Source organism: Callorhinus ursinus, unplaced genomic scaffold, assembly GCF_003265705.2.
Source record: "Callorhinus ursinus isolate GAN/ISIS: 27379988/994484 unplaced genomic scaffold, GSC_fseal_2.0 scaffold3, whole genome shotgun sequence".
Lineage (NCBI taxonomy): Eukaryota > Metazoa > Chordata > Mammalia > Carnivora > Otariidae > Callorhinus > Callorhinus ursinus.
Window position 1 is genome coordinate 10,997,471 of NW_027397065.1, and position 14,355 is coordinate 11,011,825.

Sequence of the window (14,355 nt, forward strand, 5' to 3'; positions counted from 1 at the left end):
TTAATTCCAGTGTAGTTAACATGTCATGGACTTTATGTTATGCCTCCCTGTAAATTCCCTGTGCCTGGCACAGGGTTTTGAGGATAGCAAATATCAGTAAGGATGTATGGATTATGTGAATGTGACTGCAAGGGGCTTGGAGTCTAATTGGAAGTTAGGAGAGAAGTGACTTCCTTCCTAGCAGAGGTTAAGATAACAATCTTAACCCCTTTATACTATTTCTATCTAGGACAGTATCTAGCATATAACAGGTACCTAAAAATAGCCAGTTAATCAATCAATAATGAGCAAATAATTTTGTAAAAAAACATTTATTGAACACTCACTATGCTTTAGATGATTTACTATGTTGAACTCTCACAAGAGGAAAGTGCTGTTATCCCCATTTTAGAGATGACATAGCTCAAGTTTATAGGGGTTGGGCAACTTGCTCAGTTTACCCAGATGTTAACTTGTGGAGGCAGGATTTGAACCCAGGCAGTCTGATTGCAGTTCACACTCCTCACTATCATACTGTACATATAAAAAAACCCCAATACTGTCAGGTAGCCTATGGTAAAGGTCAGCTGAATGGCAGAGATAGTCCTTTAACTTTAGAATAAGAAGTGATTACTGAGGACTTGTGGGCAATAGGAACAACTTTCTGAAGAAAGTAGAACTTGAGGTGGGTTTTGAAAGAATAAGGGTAAGAGTTAAGTCCTGTGGAAGGAAGAAGAGAAGCAGACAAGGGTGGATGGAGATGCTCAGATGCAGAGAAGAGGTAGACTCATTTGGATAGAATGAAAGAGTTCGGGTAGGACAGTAGTTGAAAACCTAATTAGAGATTTAGCAGGACCAAGAGAGTGAAGGACTTAAGAATTTGGATTTCATTCTTTAGGCAGAAGTGGAGTCAACAAAGTTTTTCTCACAGAGAAAGAGGTGTGAAAAGCTGCTTTTTAGGAAGTTATGTAGGATATATAGAGGGTGAGAGCTTAGAGCCCAGGAGACCAGGTAGGTGGGGGTGAAGAAGACCTGGACTGAGATAGCTGGCACTGGCAATGGAGAAAAAAATTACAGAGGAAAGAGAAAGAAAGAACCAAGAAAACTTGACTGCCTTGGTGATGGAGAGAGGGATGAATCAGTACCTGTGTGACAAATACTGATATGGTCACTGTCAGAAATGGGGGACATTTAGGAAGAAGAGTTGGTTTTTGGATGATTACTAAACTTCTAATTTAAACCTCTTGATTCCTAGAGACTTAAGGCATTTATTAATCAAATAACTTAAACATTTGGGTACTGTTATAAGCCAGGAACTGGGCCAGATACAGGGGACAGAATGGTGAGCAGGAAAGATATGGTTCCTCTCTTCACAGACTTAGAGTTTATGAGAGGAGAGAGGCATTAAGTAATTATAATAATACTGATGAGTTTTATGACGGTGATGAAATACAGAGTATTATGGGACCATATGGTAGAAGCATACAGGGAGTGTAGCCTGAGACTTTGTTGAGGAGTGACATTTAAGCAATGGATCATGTTAATAGTTTGGTTAACAGTTAATAGTTTGGCTCATAGCCCCCATATCAGGGAGTTAACCTGTGTGCTATATAGCACATGTTATATATATGTGTATATATAGACATCATGATGTATATATATATGTGTGTATGCACACACACACACACACACACATACACACACACACATATACTAGAGGTGTCAGTGATGGTATCTGCTCACCAACCACCCCTTGTAGTGAAACTAAATTGATTACAGACCTGTTTCAAAGGACGGCAGAAGGGGTGTCTTTTTTACCATATAATCCTGCACCTTCCATCCACAGCTGACTGAGCCTGGGATGGATACTGATCTAAGTGCAGCCAACTGATAGGACCACTGTCTATGATCTGAAGCAAAGAGATGCAGAAAAAAAATAATTTCCTTAAGAATTGAATGGAAGAAACCAAGGTATTGGCAGGGGACTGCAGCTGAAGTAAAGTCAGAACTGGAGAGACCAAAAGGCTATTCATTTGCCAAAGTTCTGAGTGGGCAGAAAGAATAAGCAAGAGGAAGAAGCTGGTCCATATGTAGTGACTAGAGGCATGACAGAGAGAAACAGATTCCTCTAGAGAGATATACCTCTCATGAGAGACAAGTGGCAAGAGTAGGTGCTTTGAACAGCAGTATTGTCAATGACTTTCCAATGACAAGACAATGAGTACCTTCACAATAACTCTTATTCTGTTCCTTTCACTTTAGAACAACATTAAAAAGTCCAAATGGCTTAAATTACAATTTCAGTACAGAGTTCAGTTCTTATATTCTCTGTACGAACCTTCTTCAGAAGACAAACTATAAATTCAATCCAAGCTAGCTGAGTGGATCTCTATTGCTTATAGACAAGAGGGCTTAATTAAACACATTATCCCCTCATGGATAAAAGTAAGCTAAAAAGGAGATACTGTGTTGAGTTCAGCTACCAGGGTAAATAAATTATTATATATAAAAACAAATCTGTTTGCTACCTTTAAATGTCTTTAATTGTCATAATTATAGCATGCCTATCTCAAAACAGATGCATACGATATATTCTTAGGAAAATTGTCACAACTGTTCATACTTACACTCAAGTGTTATATTTGTATGCGGTATACCATACACATATACATGACATGTATTTATACACACCTAACTAAATATCTGTGGTAAGACATCAATTATACAAACGTACAAACAAAATTATATGACTTCCTTACAACTCTGCGTGCATGCCAGGAACACCAAGATGATGATGCTCTTGATATAATCACCGCCTCTTCACACAGCCTCCTAGTGTATCACGGGGGAGAGATGAGACTCAGCAGGCCTATGTGCCATAACTTCATCTTTTGAGTTTTACTCCTATCCTCTTATTCTGTCAGCCACTCTCCTCTATTTTCCTCAACTTTTCTCCATTCTCTCTCCTGGTTAAAACAAAACTATAAACACTGTAGTCAAACAAGTGATAAGACAAGGTTATCTGTGCCAAACAGTTTTTATATGCTAAAATATGCACTCTTCTATAAAGTGACCATTTGGAACGAGGGTAAGGGAGCTGAACCAGTGGTTGTCCTTCCCCTGAAACGAACGCTCTTGGTTTTTCATTTTCCATTTGGCCTAAACTCAGTGAATTACTTCAGCCTAGAAGGAGATGAGAAAGAAAATTAGGAGAGAACAAGAAGTGATTTTTAACTGGTCAAGGGGAAGGGATAAGTAGGCTTAACATAAACCCATCTCTCCCCTGTTCCATGCACGGGAGGCTGTGGGACAGACTGCACCAGGAAAAACTTGTCCAAGAGCATTTATAACAACGGGGTGGGACTGTCCTCCTTCCATAGCTCAGCTGGGCTTTGGTCATGGAAAGTGGAACAGAAAGTGAAAGGAGAAGGAAGGAGAAAGATCACCCTGCTGTTCAGGCCTTGGTGACAAGGCACTAAAGGTAATTTACCTATGGTTAATTATCTGCGTTCTCAAAACAGTGGGTTGTTTCCTCAATGGAAGAGCAAAAGTTCCAATGAAAAATTATACCTTTTTGTCCAAGTACAAGGAATTTGGTTCCAGATATAATTTCTTCAACAGTGAAGATAACTTTTGAAAAAAATGAAGGCAGTATTTTATAACACTAACTGCATTATTTAAAACTCATTTAATTTTACTGTAATAAAGGAAAGCTTACCAAAGGGGCTATGACTCAATAATGTTCTGATAAACATCAATTTAGCAAGGTAAGTGTTATAAAATATATTCTCTTGGTTTCTAACATACTCTAAAAAATCACATGGATCGGGGCGCCTGGGTGGCTCAGACGTTAAGCGTCCGCCTTCAGCTCAGGTCATGATCCCGGGGTCCTGGGATCGAGCCGCCACGTTGGGCTCCCTGCTCGGCGGGAAGCCTGCTTCTCCCTCTCCCTCTACCCCTGCTTGTGTTCCTTCTCTGTGTCTTTCTTTGTCAAATAAATAAAATCTTTAAAAAAAAATCACATGGATCATAACATGACAACATATATACATAATATTAATTACACAATAAATAAAAGCTGCAGAAATAGATATATCAGCTCTACCCTTCTGACACATATTATAAGACCTACATAATAAGAGCAGACTGAAGGCATCATATCATTTTGGGATTTATTAATGCATTTCTTAGTGTTTTTTATACACACACAAACACACACACACAAAGGGATTTACCTTGTGAATTCACTTTAGCTGTACATCTAGAGGGTTGATATGTGGTTAAAAAAAAAAAAAAAGCAGCCCTAAACCTTTATTTGCCTCCTTTAATAATGAAGATAATAATGAGTGCATGGTAAGCAATTTTATTTTAAAGGAAGCCAACTGAGTCACAGAGAACAGATTTTGCAGTTTCTGCAACTATCCAGTTTCTGCATAGTGCCTAGAAGCAGCTATACGTACCCCAACAGCATTTTACATCTACCTGGGTTAATAGGATGTGTTACTAAGATATTATCCATGCTTCCCAACAACCTGGACAACATTCAAGTTTGAAGAAAGGAAAACATGAGGTAGAAGAAAAAGGAGATAGGCTGTAGCCAGAAACATAAAGATCTCAGTTCCAACTTCAAGAAAACACAAACCAGTTTTTCTTATTTAGGATGTGAGCCAACAGAACAAACGGGGGACAGGTACATGGTGTTCTATTACTATAGAAGCGTCTTCCGCGTCAGAGTTTATTTTACACAGAAAACTGCAAATAAATAATGATAAGACATCATAGCGTGTCTGATAATCTGTGACAACAATTCTAACACTGTCACTGGAGCCACTGGAGAAACCTGCACATACTGAGCCCTGACCCACCGAACCTTTTATCTGCATGTGCACTCTCCACAGGCCAAGCAAATAAAGGCCAAATGATAATTTACACATGAATCAACTTTCTTTGCAGCATGGGCACCAGAGACATTTCTTTTCTCTGTTACTGAGAGAAAGGCAGCCAGGTCTAAGCTTGTCTCACTAGAAATCATACAAGGGAAACAGAGATTTGCAGGAAGATGGCAGATAGGCAAAGGGAAGCTGTTCTAAAAGTGTGATAAAAATGGCAGCCACAAAGGACTAGGTGAATATTTAGTTTGAAAACAGACCTGACAGTAACAATGAGTCTTTATCCTATTCAAAACAGGTAGTGTCACACAAACTGAAATGGAGATACAATCCTGATAGAAGATTACATAAGATACCTGGGTGGATAGCTTTAAAGACTTCCACCTTCATTTGAATAAATGTACACTTACGGGTCTTTTGCATCTAGATCTTATTCAGAGTACATATAGTTATTTCACATGAATGACATGTAGATGGTATGTTGCCCACTTTGATAATAAGAAATAAATCAGTCAGGATGATTAAAAAGAAGGCTTGTTCATTAAAAACAGGGTACACATTTTATACCATGGAACTTGTAAAGAGAAAACAAAAAGTATTTTTCTTCAACCCAGACCCCTTGGTGCTTAGGTCAACTTTTACAAATTCATTAAACCATCAAAATATTCCTATAGCCTTTCTTACAGGAACATATTAATGAACAAAACTTGTCCTGGCTCATTTAACAGGGGAATGGAGATTTATTATTAAATTTGTGTTAATAGGCCATTCCAAAGACGATTATATAATCTCCTAGCAAATGACAGGTACTAACTAAATCAATACAATTCATTTTTATTCCTTATTACTACTTCTCCAGCTTTGTGTTTGCCACATTCTACCTGTGCCCTGGAATGCTTTCCTACTCAAGAATGTATATCCCTCATTTTCTTCAAATTTGGTTTACAACTCATGTTCAGGAACCTTTAGCTTAAGGTTCCAGTTTTAGTGTGGTACTTATATGTAGAAGACTATCAGTAAATGCTGTGATGTACATGGACTCTCAACATACAGTGATAGGCCGAAATCTTAAAAATAAATTTTACTCATGAGATGTAAATATAGGAAATGTGGTATATTTTGTGGTTCATAAAGTGAAATTTTGCATTTTTATTCCTGTTGAGTGCAGAAATGGATCTGTAAACTCCATGCCACAATCCATGCTCTAAGACAATGCCAAAAATACTAAGTGTTAGGGGATTAAGTCATATCAGTTCTTGGCGATGAGTTGCATATGTCAAAAATCCTGGCAGTGAGCAGGTCTTTTATATTACTTAATTGTTTCTCTCTACTGTTTATGAGTTTTTTTTTAAAAAATAGTATGAGGTTTTTTTTAAAAAATCCTTTCAACTGCTTCTCTTACCTCTTTTCTCCTTGAGGTTGAAACCCTCTTTTGACCCACCTCTTCTCAATTGCCTATTCATTTCCCTACAGTCTGGCTGTCTAGTAGTTTTTGAAGTCAAAATTAGCATTTTCCTTAAAATGAAAGCTCCATTACTACCATTTTTACATATCCACAATCTCTTAGAGTGTCTAAGATAGTGTTAGCCATCAGAATATTTTTGAGAACTCTCAACAAAATGGGTTTGGAGGGAATGTTCTCCAACATAACAAAGGCCATATAGGACAAGCCCTCAGCTATTATCATACTCAATGGTGATATGCTGAAACCTTTTTCTATAAGATCAGGGACATCTTAAGACGTCCATTCTTGTGACTTTAGTCAACACAGTACTGGAAGCACCAGATTAATTAGGCAAGAAAAAAAGACATAAAAGTCATCCAAACTGCAAAGTAAATATGTTTCAATTTTCAGATGACATAATAGGATACATAGAAAACCCTAAAGACTCCACCAAAACACCAATGAACTAAAAATACTGAATTCAGTAAAGTTGCAGGATACAAAATCAATATACAAAAAATGAGTTGTGTTTCTATACATTAACAACAAACTATCAGGAAGAGAAATTTAAAAAAACAATCTCATTTAAATTAGCATCAAAAGGAATAAAATACTTAGGAATAAATTTAACCAGGAAGGTGAAAGATCTATATAGTAAAAACTATGAGACACTGATGAAAGAAATTGAAGACATAAATAAATAAAAAAATACTGTGTTCGTGAATTAGAAGAATTTCTATTGTAAAAATGTCCACACTACCCAAAGCAATCCATAGATTTAATACAATTGCCATCAAAATTTCAATGGCATTTTCCACAGAAATAGAAGAAACAATCCTAAATGCTATATGGAACCAAAAAGACTGAATAGCCCATGCAAACTTGAAAAAGAACAAAGCCGGAGGAGGCATCACACTTCCTGATTTCAAAGTATATTACAAACCTATCATAATCAAAACAGTATGGTACTGGCATGCAAAAGAAGACACACAGATCAGTGGAACAGAACAGAAAGCCCACAAATAAGCTCATGCATATATGTCAACTGATTTTTGACAAAAGAGCCATGAATATACAATGGCGAAGGGACAGTCTCTTCAATAAATGGTGGTGGGAAGACCGGGAACCATTATCTTGAAAAGTTACCTGCACTCCCATATTCATTGCAACATTATTCACAACAGCCAAGGCACAGAAACAACCTAAGTGTCCACAAACAGAATACATCAAGAAAATGTGGTCATATATATACAACGCAAAAGTATTTAGCCTTAGAAAAGAAGGAAATCATGTCATCTGTGACAACATGGATGAACCTAGAGGGTATTATGTGAAATGAAATACGCCAGTTGGAGAAAGACAAACTGCATGATATCACTTATATGTGGAGTCTTAAAAAAAAAGAAAAGTGGTTGAGTTGCCTGGAGCTGGGGGTGGGAGTGGGGTAGGAAATAGGGGGAGGGGTTGATAAAAGAGTACTTCATAGAAAAACAACGAAAAAACCTCTTGAGAGATGCCTACTGTTGAGGGCTCCTCAGGATATATTTTTGAAAGTCAAGTCACAACTTACCTAGTGATAATCATTCTTTTATTAAGCTAATGAAAAAGTAAATTCATAAAACAGTTCTTACACACTTCAAGACGAATTTCATGACCACCAGACATGACAGCCTGAAATGTCACTTTTAGTGACCTCAAAGACATAAAGTTTGGATGGTAAAGCAGGAGCAAAAAAAGACTAAATTAGAATGCCCATGATTGTATACTTAAATTTATGAAATCTTTGATGAATAATGTCGGTTACTAAATTTCTCTTTATATTGCTTTCTCACAAGTAGATTTACTTCTGCCTTTTTTTTTTTTGGTTAAGAAAAATTTACTCTGATTTGAAAAGTGATATAAAAACATTGTGTTGACCTGTTATTTTATTTGTAAGGCATAAAGGACTATGAACTGCAAATGCAAAGCAGGTGCCTCTTCCCATAGGTAAGGATAACAAAAGAACAGGGATAGATTTTGGCTGACAGAAACTTTTTTTTTTCCTGGGTTTAGAATTTATTTTTTTTAAATTAACATACAATGTATTATTTGTTTCAGGGGTACAGGTCTGTAATTTATCTGTCTTATATAATACCCAGTGCTCATTACAACACATACCCTCCCCAATGTCCAGCACCCAGTTACCCTATCCGCCCCCCCCACCAAGCAACCCTCAGTTTGCTGCAGAAACTTTTAAAAAGCAACATGGGGGAAGAAAGCAGGAGCTTCCCAAAGTACAAAACAAAGCCAGAGAGAAAAGAAAGCATAAATTTGAATCAATTTAATTCAATGCATTTAAGGTGCTATTTAAAGTTTGTGGTTTTTTTTTTGTTGTCTGTTTTTTTGAGTTTTAGGAACAGGGGATGGCATGTGTATATAAACCTAGAGATATTCCCCAACTTCATTTCATTATGTATTTTGTTCTTCAGCATCATTACATTTGGTAAGACTACCTTCTTATCAAAGTCTTCCCTCCTTGTCTTATCATTCATCCTGTTCCCTCCTTATTGATAATCAGACAATGAAAGAGACAATGGATAGCTTTACTAGTGTCAATATATAATGCAGACATCGCATCCACTCAATCTAACAGGTCTGTCGATCTGCCATGGCGGAAACTGGACTGGTCTATAATTTGATGTTCACACAAGCAAGTTGATAATTGCAGAGAAATTTGTGATCCTCAAATGTTTCAGTAATGATTTTGGATAATACCGGTACTTTCTGAAGTATCTAAATTAACTTGATGGGACTATAACTCTAAAAGTCATCCTAATTTGCATCTTTGAAGTAAAGCACCAAATCTGTCCTTTCTCAATTCTGGTTTTATTACTGCTATTATATCAACATAAAAAATGAAACTAAGAACCACTCTGCCACGGCAAATAACCTTGCTCCTTAAGAGTTGTGAACACATGAAAAATATACCAAATACACACAAAAAGTTACCTTTTAAAGAGGTGATAAAACTCAAGAATTGAAGGATATGATTTCCAGACAATTATACCATAACACTAAAATGGTAAAACTATGGTCATGGAAGTGGGAAGAACTAGTAAGAATCTGGGAACATCTCTTCTTTATACCTGACTGCCAAAAGGTATGAGAAGCTCTTTTTTCCAAGTCTGAATGGGGCTGACTGGGAAAAAAAAACAACCCTGTTTTTGCAAAGGTTACTTAGTGACTGGGAAGAGAAGGTATAAAACAGAGTTTCTACATTTATAAGGCAACATTAAGCTGTGAATTCTTATATTAAAATTCTCTAATAGAGAAATCAAAGGAAAAAGAACCTGCTTTCAAATTATGTGTTCATTGTTGGGGCTACTGCAAACCTGCCCATCACAGCAGCAAACGGTGGATCTGCATCCTTCGCGTGAAATCTGCATTGGTTAGAAGTGGTGAAGTTGGAGGGTGTACACAGCCTACAGTAGTCAATGATGAGTTTTATAGATCCTTATATTCTAGTCAAATAACTTCTAGTTCATGTTACAAGTCTCAGGTACTGGTGAAAGGAAAATTTTAAAGTCATGCATTTGCTGTTTTTCTTTCTTGCCATGAAACTTCTCTCTGATCTCTAGAATGTTTCCTTAAATAAGTGTTTAAAGATAAAAACAGAGCATGGTTCAATGTCAAAATTTTACTTGCAATTTTCCTTCCCAAACCTATTCTTCTCCTAGCACTTCCTCCTCTCAGTAAATGACACTGCCCAGATGTTCAAGCCAAAAATCTAGGAATCATCCTTCATTTTCCAATCCCCTCACTTCCGTGTCTGAAGGACTAAGGCATGTTGGACTGTTCTTTCTATCTCTACTGCTACCATCATCCAAGCCACCATAATCTTCTGCCTAGGCTATACTGCAACAGCTTCCAAAGTAAGCAGCTGCTTACAGTCCTGCTACCCTACCAATCCATTTTCTCTCTATGAATTAGATCCAACACTCTCCAACTCGAGAACCTCCAACGGCATTCTGCTGTACTTAGAATATAAACGCAATTCAGACTCTAGGTCTACAGGTTCCTGAATAAATCTGGCCCTTGCCTTTGTCCCCTCCTTGCTCTATGTGCTGCAACAACACGTGCCTTCTTTCTGTTCCTTTCTGTTTCCTTGGTCTGTGTAGAGTAAATCTGTGGATCTTCATGGCCAATGTAAATCCAGCAGTCTTTTTGAGGGTCCAGGAAATATACTTAGCATAATTCAGGGCCACACACCGTGTGTGTTAGTTGAACTTAGAAATGCTCTTAATGTCATTAAGTATAGGAAAAACCCTAGATTATTTTAAATCCCACAAAATGAATATCCACATAGGAACAATTTAAAGTACCATTTCATTCTTTATTTGTCGTATTTAGTTATGTATAATGAGTGATGTAAGATTATAAACATAATGTCTTACAGATATTTCTAAATGTGTAAAAATTATGAGTTTAGGAAGAGACAGACTTTCTCAAGGACTATAGGCTTCCATTTATATATATGAGAACCAAACTGTGATTGTACACTTCGTAATGCTGAAAAGTTCCACATTACTTTTATTTACTGTCATACTACTTAAAATAATTGTACTAATGTTTCTTGTTACATGAGGTTTTGTAAAAATGCTTTACAAGAGGAAAGTGATTTTCTTTTGGCTCCTCATAGGAGCATCTTGAATGCCACTGTTTGAAGACTTTCACTGTGAAACACAAAATGCTGACACTGATTATACATTTGAAAATGATGAATTGTTTTACTTGTTAGTATGGGAAGCATTATAAACCCTTAAAAACAAGATATTTTGAATAGATTTTATATGACAGGACACTGGTAATTTTAAACCCTCCAGAATCTCGAAGAAGCCAAATTAGTCTAAGAAAATAAATATGGACTGTCATTATTACTGTAATGTCAATTGTTACTGGATAATAATTGTCACTAATGATTTTACTATTAGTTTTGTAGTCAACTAAAAAGTATAGAACATAAAGAATCATGATAGAGAAATAGAAACCCTAGCATTAATTTTTTTGTTAAGTAAAGAATAAAGACAAAAATTGAAATGTAAAAAAATAATTTTGGATGATAAAGTAAACTAAAGTAGAATTACAATGTTGAGAATCTGTTCTGAATGGCAAATAATAAGAGCTCATCTCCTTAAAAATCTTTATGTGTGGGGCACCTGGGTGGCTCAGTTGTTGGGCGTCTGCCTTCGGCTCAGGTCATGATCCCAGGGTCCTGGGATTGAGCCCCGTGTCAGGCTCCCTGCTCAACGGGAGGACTGCTTCTCCCTTTCCCACTCCCCCTTCTTGTGTTCCCTCTCTTGCTGTGCCTCTCTATCAAATAAATAAATAAAATATTAAAAAAAAATCTTTATGTGTAATTGAAGCCATCCCCAAATTTGATTAATAAAAAGTAGGATTTACAACTCTAATCAGAAAGTGAAAATACAATCAGACTTTGTATAGTATTGAAAAATAAAGCAAAATTTGGTTTATAGAAACAATTTTTGGAAATGTAGCAGGTGTTTCTTTCCAAAAGTTTTTAGGTGACTTTGCAATTTTTCAAACAAGCTTATACTGAATAAGAGATTAAAGCTGAGGAAAATACTCTTTATTAATTTTTAAAAGATTTATTTATTTATTTTAGAGAGAGAGAGAGAGAGCATGAGCAGGAGGGGCAGAGGAAGAGGGAGAGGGAATCTTAAGCGGACTCCATGCTCAGTGTGAAGTTGGACGTGGGGCTCAATCTCACAACCTGAAGATCATGGCCTGAGCCAAAACTAAGAATTAGATGCTTAATTGACTGAGCCACTCAGGCACCCCCCCAAAATACCTTTTTAATGTATGGACTCTTTTTAAATTTTTAGACTTACTGTTTGATAGCTGAAATCAACGATCATTTAAATTTCAACTTTAAATGGGAGGAAAGAAAAGAACTATCTTGGAAAAGAATCGAGGTCTAAGGTAATATGAAGAAAAATAGAAATGTTAGAGATATAATAAAGCTCATGATTTCAATGGACAGATGTGGTAAGTACACAGGCACAGGAGCAAACAATGGCTAAGGAGACAGTAATTCCTAAGAAGAGTCAAGGGAGTCTTGCTCAGCATCAGTTTTTTTTTTACTGTCCCCTTCTACAGGTGGGTCTAGATTACCTCTAAATCTTAAATAAATATTTTATTATGTCATTATCAATTATGGGTCTTCTAAATAACACAATATGCTTACATATGAAAAATCAAACTGTTCCATGTCTCTTCCTGGTTCTGGCTTGGGCATGACAACATTCACGATTTTTAAAATGATGTGATGAGCACTGGGTGTTATACGCAACTGATAAATTATTGAACACTACATCTGAAACTAATGATTTACTATATGTTGGCTAACTGAATTTAAATTAAAAAAAAAAAAACCCAAAATGATGGGACAAAGAACAATAGGAATGAAAGGGTCAACTGCATTTTTAGGCAGTGGTTTCAGAAAAGGGAGTGACAAAAACATTGTACACATCACTGATATTCTAGTGCATAGAAAGCATTTCTTAAGATAATGAGGAAAAGAAGAAAAAACAAGGATGATGGGCAAGGAATACTTTAAAAAACAATGACCACAAAATTTAGTACAGAACTAAACTGTGCTCAAATTTGAAGAAAAGAGAATTAAAAAATCTCCTTATTTATACTTAAACTAGGATTTGCAAGTACAATCTGGGCATTAGCTATTATTAATCTTTAAATAATTAAGAAAACTATAGAAAATCACAATCTGATTTGACTCTTTTAATCACATTATCAGAAGTTTAATGTTTGACTATGGAAGTTATCCTTAGTCTTTTTCATTTCTACTAGGTCTGTCATGTTACCAACTGCAGAAACCAAACCAAACCAAACCAAAATTCATTTTGTTCAATATCAAAACACATGAAACATATTTGTCTCTAGATACTGAAATGTAACACTTTTCTAGTATTACCTGATAAAGAAAAGTCTTCCAAAATTAAAAGGATAACTTTCATTTCCTCCAATGCCATTAAGTTTTTCTACTTTACAATTGGGTATACATAGCCAGTGGAACTACTCTTCAAGTGTGAGGGAATTTTAAAGAAAATACTTTAAAGTGGAATGTTTTTAAGTAGCACTATTCTCTGACACTGATGGTTTTGTTTTGGGATACAGAATAGAAAACCATTTCCTCAAGATATTTTGTGTTCAGCATAAAATATTTAAAATGTCTCATTTCCAAGAGATCTGGTGGGAGTTCATGACAGATGTGTTATTTCTTTCTTTTTTTTTTAACAGCATTATTTTGTCTAATTAGCACTGATGATTTACCCATGGCAGTATGAACTTATTGAAAGGAAAGAAAAGTAGACCAGCTTCTTAGGAGAAAAGAACAGACCGGGTAAGATGGAAGAAAGGCACTTTTTTTTTAAGGTATTTTGCAGCAAATGCCCACAAACAGCCCACAGAGAGTTCACTTATTTATGCATCACCATATGATCAATCTGATTGCCTTTAGTCTCAAACAGAGAAAGCCTCAGTACAAAGCATTCTCCAGGTGTTAGTTTAGGTTTGTCATTATTTCCTATTTATAGACTCTGTCTAGTAAAAGAAGACAAATTACTGTAAGTGGGGGTAAATGTGATTAAATGAGTCCTCTGAAGATAAGAGGGTACATGGGCAAGGGTCATTAACACAAGTGACCTCCCTTTGCCCAGACCATATTTTTATTTTGTGGATTTGAAGGAAAAAAAAACCCAACAAAGAGCAAGAATAATTTCTACTACATATATCCAAAGAAAAATATATCCTTTTATCCTAATAAGCATTTTAATGCTTTTGCAGTATTTGAAAAACACACTGATAGTGCCAAAATAGTCTCAGAATACACTAAGAACAATATTGGAGAAATTATTCATCCTAAGGAGACTAATCAGAAATACTGAAGAAACATAGTTATAATCAGACAAGATATAAAGGCTAGAAATGTAAATTAGTGGATACCAAGATCTTCTGATCGAATGA

At 36.0% G+C, this 14,355-nt stretch overlaps 1 protein-coding gene across 3 annotated transcripts in view; it reads right to left on the reverse strand.

The window, feature by feature from the left end:
• Positions 1-14,355, reverse strand: part of ARB2A (ARB2 cotranscriptional regulator A) — a 395,713-nt gene that overhangs the window by 38,006 nt on the left and 343,352 nt on the right. The window lies entirely within an intron of this gene.